The sequence below is a fragment of the Durio zibethinus genome, chromosome 8 (genome assembly GCF_047325235.1).
Source record: "Durio zibethinus cultivar Kanyao isolate XHJ-2024 chromosome 8, ASM4732523v1, whole genome shotgun sequence".
Taxonomy (NCBI): domain Eukaryota; kingdom Viridiplantae; phylum Streptophyta; class Magnoliopsida; order Malvales; family Malvaceae; genus Durio; species Durio zibethinus.
In genome coordinates, this window is record NC_143169.1 from 16,670,001 (window position 1) to 16,677,500 (window position 7,500).

Below are 7,500 nucleotides of genomic sequence, written 5' to 3' on the forward strand. Positions count from 1 at the left end.
AGTCTGAGCTTTCGGGCTCCATCACCTGAAATAAAAAGATGTGAGGCACCTGTGTCCACCAGTGCACTCACCTTCTGACCCACAACCATCAGATCCATAAACATCAAGCCCTTTGGCTTGCGGTTCCCCTTACTCTAGATAGCATTGAGCACCAACGACCTAAGCTTTGCTGCTCATGACTCTGGCTCCTTGTCAAACTCCTCATCTACAGTAGCCAGCTTGCCCTTTTGCGAGCAATTACGTGCTATGTGGCTCCCTCCACATAGGTAGCATGCTAGTGGCTCCTGGTCCCACTTTGCTTTCCACTAGCCTGCTGGTGGTTTCCTCTCGCCATCCTTGGTTAAACGGTCTCGATCCCCTTCCCTGGACTTTTGATCACGATCTTTCCCTTTGGATTGCTTCTTCCAATCCCTATCGTCCCTGCCCTTACCCTTGGGCTTAGTAAACTCGAACTTGTTTAGAGGCTTGAACTCTATCAAGGCCTCGGCAGTAGTCATGGCTTTAGCCAAGTCATGAACTCCCCTCTGTTGTAGCTCATGCTTCACCCACGGCTTTAGCCCATCCATGAAAGCAAATAAGGCATCCTTCTTGCCTAGATCCAAGATTTGTAGCATCAGTTCAGAGAATTGTTGGACATATTCCTTTATGTCCCCTTGCTGGCTAGGTCGGTGTAACTTTGCTTGTGCCTCATCATCGACATACTCCGGGTAAAATTGGGAGCAAGGGTCTCATATGAGAAGGAGGTCCAGAGCATCATAGCTGATCGGGAGGTGAGACAGAAGAACTATCAACCAAGATAAGAGTACTTGGTGCATTGGAAGAGACTTCCAAATAGTGAGGCGAGATAGGAAGCAGTAAAGGACTTATGGTTGTTCGAGGACCAGATTAGGCAATACCATGCAGGGATGCAACGAGGGCGTTACGCAATTAGGTGGGGGAGAATGTCACACCCTGGACGGGTGTGCCGACACATCAAGCACACTAGCAGGTGAGCTAGAGGTTGAGGCCTGTAGACCAGATGCACTGGCGGGTATTTGCATGCAAGGCCTAGGAGACGAGGTCAGAACGCCCTTCCAGCTTGCAGGCCAGCCCATGAGGCCAAGGCCTGGCATACAAGCTGCCTGCACCACATATAGAAGGGCCCAAGGTGCTGGACATGCAAAGGAAGCTTTTGGAAGCATACAGGATCAGCAGGCAGATTTGGTTGACCCTAGAAATCAGGAGTTATAATCCTGATTGATTGTAATCTGTATAATCCCATGATTTTAGCCTTTATTCTAGGAATATTGCAATTAAGTGTAAGCTAAAGCCTCAACTATAAATAGAGGGCTACTCCACCCTCATTTGTACACCATCAAACACTTCTATTTCAATGAATATACAACATATTCCAACATTATGCCTTGATATCCTGTTTCTCTTTAACTTGGGTAATCAGCCTTTCCTATTATTCTAGTGCCCCCACACTTGTGTTTTAGGTTGACTTAGGCATAAAAAAGGAGATTCCAAGCCTAAGGCCGCACGAATTCTGAGTCTAAGGTCAGAGCCCGTGACAGTTGGTATCAGTGCAAGTTTGATTCTACGTGTTTGTGTTGTGCAGGTTAGATCGTGATTGAGGAGATGGCATCCCGAAGTGACGCTGCTAACCAATAACCAGAGGCCTAGGAGCATGGGCGTGGAAGAGGTAGGAAAGCCAATTCTAGAGATATCTAGTCTACCATGGACGGTAGGCTGGCCAAGGTGGAGGTGACCATGGGCTCCATGGGGGAAAAGCTTGAAGAGGTAGAGAGTCACATTACATCACTAAATTCCATGGGGGAGGAGATCCAAAGTGAGTTGCAAGCTGCTCTCAACAAAGGCTTGGACATGTTCACCCAAAAGAATGGGGCCCTGAAAGCTGAAGTGCTGACTTTGCGAGATGGCATGGAGGCCATGCGCTAGCGAATGGAGGAGCTTAGTAGTGAGCTCGTTGCTTGCAAGACTGCCATTGGGAATTGCATGTTTGCTGGAGTGTCCAAGTCCAGATTGGATGTCCCCAAGCCTAAGGAGTTTAAGGGGACTAAGGCAGCTAAGGAAGTAGACAACTACCTTTGGGGTATGGAGCAGTACTTCCAGGCCATGGGCATTCAAGACGAGGTGATAAAGGTAAGCACCACTGTTATGTATCTCACTGATGTAACCCTATTATGTTGGAGGTACAGGTGTGATGATGTTAGGCATGAGAGCGCCAAGATTGGAACCTAGGCAGAGTTCCAAAAGGAGTTCAGAGAGCAATTTTACCCGGAGTATGCCGATGATGAAGCGTGGGCAAAGTCATGCTGGCTTAGCCAGCAAGGGGACATAAGGGAGTATGTCCAGAAATTCTCTGAACTAATGCTACAGATCTTAGATCTAGGTGAGAAAAATGCCTTGCTATCATGGATGGGCTGAAGCCGTGGCTAAAGCCATGACTACTTTCGAGGCTTTGATAGAGTTCAAGCCTCTGAACAAGTTCGAGTCTTCCAAGCCCAAAGGTAAAGGTAGGGACGACAGGGACCGAAAGAAGCAGTCCAAATCGTGACTGGGAGTCCAAGGATGGAGACCGAGACCGTTCAACCAAGGATGGAGAGAGGAAGCCACCAGCAAGCAAGTTGAAAGCAAAGGGAGACTGAGAGCCACTAGCATGCTACCTATGTGGAAGGAGCCACATAGCACGCAATTGCCCGTAAAAGGGCAAGCTAGCTACTGTAGATAAGGATCTGATGAGGAGCCAGAGTCAGGGGTAGCAAAGCTTGGGTCATTAGAGTAAGGGGAGCCATAAGCCAAAAGGCTTGATATTTATAGATCTGATGGTTGCGGGTCAGAAGGTGAGCGTATTGGTGGACACAGGTGCCTCACATCTTTTTATTTCAGGTGATGGAGCTCAAAAGCTCGGACTAAAGGTGCAGAAAGGGATTGGTACCATTAAAACAGTGAACTCCAAGGAGGTTCCAGCCATTGAAATAGCACGGGGAGTGGAGTTGCAGCTTGGAGACTGGAAAGGCAAGGAAACCGTAGAGGTAATACCCCTTGACGACTATGAGTTTGTGATTGGGTTGGATTTCCTTGTTTCGATTAATGCCCTCCTTGTGCCTTTTGTCGATTCTGTTTGCATCTTGGATGCACGGTGCCAATGCCTAGTGCCATTGAGGAGAGGGTCTGAAGTTGGGTCGCGGGTGGTGTCAGCCATCCAATTTGCCAAGGCGGTAAGCAGGGAAGAAGACACCTTCTTGGCAGCCTTGAAATATGATGAGCCAAGGGAGAAAGAGACCGAATCACCATTAGAGGTGCTAAAGGTGCTAAAAACCTTTAGCGATGTGATGCCCGCAAAGCTGCCTAGTAAGCTACCACCTAAGAGAGAGGTGCACCACAAGATCGAGCTAGTGTCTGAGGCCAAGCCACCAGCTAGAGCCCCTTACCGAATGTCTCCACCAGAGTTGGAGGAGTTGAGGAAGCAGCTCAAAGAGTTAGTTGATGCTGGCTTCATCAGGCCATCGAATGCACCCTATGGTGCATCGGTTCTATTCCAACGTAAGCATGATGGGTTGTTGTAACTGTGCATAAACTATCAGGCTTTGAACAAGCTGACCATCAAGAACAAGTACCCCATCCCACTCATTGCGGACTTGTTTGATCAACTTGGGAGTGCAAGGTGGTTCACCAAGCTAGATTTGAGGTCGGGCTACTATCAAGTTAGGATCATGGAGGGAGATGAGCCAAAGAGAGCATGTGTCACAGCATGTGTCACTCGGTATGGTTTGTATGAGTTTTTGGTGATGCCTTTCAGACTTACGAACGCCCCATCAACATTCTGCACCCTTATGAACAGGGTACTTCAATTGTTCCTTGATCGATTTGTTATGGTTTATTTGGATGACATTGTGATCCATAGCCAGAGTTTGGGAGAGCATGTAGACCACTTGAGATAGGTGTTCGAGGTGTTGTGGGTGCACAAGCTGTTTGTCAAGAGGGAGAAGTGCTCATTTGCCTAGCAGGAGATCCCGTTCCTTGGCCACATAGTGGGAGGTGGCAGGATATGCATGGATAAAGGCAAGGTGCATGCCATCCTATAGTGGCAACCACTGGCCAAGGTCAATGAGTTGAGATCATTCCTTGGACTGGCTAACTACAACAGGTGCTTCATCAAAAGCCATTCAGCAATAGCCACGCCATTACTAACTTGCTCAAGAAAAGGAGGGCATGGAAGTGTAGCGTAGGGTGCCAGGAAGCCTTTAACAGGTTGAAATGGGCTGTGACCGAAGAGCCAGTCTTGGCCTTGCCAGACCATGCCAAGCTGTACAAGGTGCATACAAATGCATCGATTATGCCATAGGGGGCGTGTTGATGCAGGAGGGACATCCAATCGCATTCGAGAGTAGGAAGCTGAACGAGACTGAATGCAAGTACACAGTCTAAGAGAAGGAGATGATTGTAGTGGTGCACTGCTTGTGCACTTTGCACCATTACCTGTTGGGGTCGAGGTTCATGGTTAGGACGAACAATATGGCGACCAGCTACTTCCAGACGCAGAAGAAGTTATCCCCCAAGCAGGTGAGATGGTAAGATTTTCTTATAGAATTTGACTTTCAGATGGAGTACAAGCTAGGACGGGTGAACCTAGTGGCAGACGCCCTAAGCAAGAAGGTTAACCTTGCTGCCATTAGCCAACCAGAGGGGTCACTAGTGTCGTGCATCAAGGAGGGACTTGCACATAATCCTACAGCAAAGGCTCTCATGGAGTACGCCCAGTAAGGTAAGACTAGGCGATTTTGGTTGTAGAATGGCTTGTTGTACACCAGGGGCAGTAGACTATTTGTGTCGCAGCACGGGAAGCTTCGCAATGAAGTTTTGCAAGAATGTCATGACTCAAGGTGGGCTGGACATCCAGGAGTGAGCTGCACCTTGGTGTTGATCGAGGACTGGTACTACTGGCCGCACATGAGGGACGATGTGGAGGCCTATGTGAAGACTTGTCTTATGTGCCAACAGGACAAGGTGGAGCTCAAGAAACTAGGGGGTCTTTTAGAGCCATTGCCAGTGCCAGAACAACCATGGGAGAGTGTTTCTCTAGACTTTATAGTCGGTCTACCCAAAGCAAAAGGGTTTGGAAGCATCATGGTAGTGGTGGACAGGTTTTCCAAGTATGGAATCTTCATTCCAGCAACCAAGGAGTGCCCAGCCGAAGAGGCAACTCGATTGTTCCTGAAGAACATGGTTAAGTACTGGGGAGTGCCGAGGACCATTGTTAGTGATCGGGACGGGCATTTCACGGGCAGGTTCTGGACTAAGTTGTTCAAGCTATTGAAGTCAGACTTGAACTTTTCCACCAACATGCATCCACAGACCGATGGGCGGACAGAACATGTGCATGGACTATTGGAGGTCTACCTCAGGCACTATGTGAGTGCCATACAAAGGGACTGGCCAAAGCTGCTAGATGTTGCGCAGTTTTGCTACAACTTGTAAAGGAGAGAGGCAACGAACTAGAGCCCATTTGAGGTTGTGATAGGGCAACAACCACTAACACCCGATTCGATTGCTGCAGGTTATACAGGGCCGAATCCAGCAGCATAAAAGTTTGCCAAGGCATGGCAGGAGCAAACTGACTTGGCCAGAGTTTGTCTACACAAGGCGGCCAAGAGGTCAAAGAAGTGGGTAGACCAGAATAGGTGGGACATGCAGTTCCAGGTTGGAGACTTGGTATTGGTGAAGCTGCATTCCATTGTACGCCACAAGGGGCTGCACAAAGGCCTAGTCTGGAGGTATAAAGGGCCTTTTCGAGTAGTCAAAAGGGTAGGCAAGGTTGCCTACAAGCGGGATATGCCACCTAAGCTGAGGGTACACCTGGTGTTCCATGTGAGCATGCTCAAGCCGTTCTATGAGGATGAGGGAGATCCAGGACAGGCAGAGTCAAAGCGTGCACCATTGGGAGCAAGGGCCTCATATGAGAAGGAGGTCCACAGCATCATAGCTGACCGGGAGGTGAGACAAAAGAACTATCAACCAAGACAAGAGTACTTGGCACGCTGGAAGAGACTTCCAGATAGTGAGGTGAGCTGGGAACCAGCAGAGGACTTATGACAGTTCAGGGACCAGATCAAGCAGTACCATATAGAAGATGCAATGATGGCGTTGAGCAATCAGGTGAGGGAGAATGTCACACCTTGGGCGGCCGCACCAGGCTCATCAGGCGCACCAGCTAGTGAGCCAGAGGTTGAGGCCCGCAGACCAGGCGCACTGGCGGGTATTTGCGCTCAAGGTCTAGGAGATGAGGTCAGAACACCCACCAAGCTTGCAGGCCAGCCGATGAGGCCAAGGCCTGGCATACAAGCTGCCCGCAGCACATCCAGAAGGGCCTAAGGTGCTGGACACTCAAGGGAAGCTTCTGGAAGAATGCAAGATCAGCAGGCAGATTTGGTTGACCCTAGAAATTAGGAGTTATAATCCTGATTGATTGTAATCTATATAATCCCATGATTTTAGCCTTTATTCTAGGGATATTGCCATTAAGTGTAGCTGGAGCCTCAACTATAAATAGAGGGCTACTCCACCCTTATTTATACACCATCAAACACTTATATTTCAGTGAATATACAGCATATTCCAGCATTCTACCTTGTTATCCTATTTCTCTTTAACTTGCGTAATCAACCCTTCCCATTGTTGTAGTGCCCGCACGCTTGTGTTTTAGGCTGACTTAGGCATAAAGGAGGAGATTCCAAGCCTAAGGCCGCACGGATTTTGAGTCTAAGGTCAGAGCCCGTGACACCATCACCATGCACCATCATCTGCCATTGATGGTCGAGGCCTTGGCCAAAGTTCAATTTTGAGCCACGGTGCACATGCTGGGCTCGTGCATGTGTTGGTGCCGCATTTTTTTCGCCCGGGGCACCATCGTCGGACAACCTGATTGGCAGCATTGGGGGTTCCGGTGATTAGGGGGCCGGGGGTGTGCGCACATGATGTGCGATGGGTGCTGGTACTTGGCCCTTATATTAGCCCCCTATCCCTCATCAAACCTCAAGAACTCACACCCCCTTAAAAAGCATTTGAGATTTTATAGTTTTGCTACCAATAGCCATTCAAGTGTCTGAAATGGGGACACTTTTTTCAAATGGTCACAAAATCTTATCCACTTCGAATTTTTAGGTGAAATTTTGTGTGCATACCAAAAAAAATACAAGGATCACGTCTACCAAATTTGGGCCCAAAAATCCTTCTAAAAAAATTTTAAAAAATCCCGAACCCCAAAAAGTTTCAAAAATCATGAAAAATAGAAAACGAGTCGTCTTGCCATGAGACTTCACATGAAGGCTTAGGGGACCATTGTATGAATTTACAAGCCATAAAAATGGCATTGGCATGGCAGAAATATGAAGATGTGCCTAAATGCACCTACCACCCAATCGATACACGGCTTGCGCATCCCGCCTCTTTGGCCGGCGTAGTGCCCGCCCGCTCATTTCATAGGTTGACTTAGGC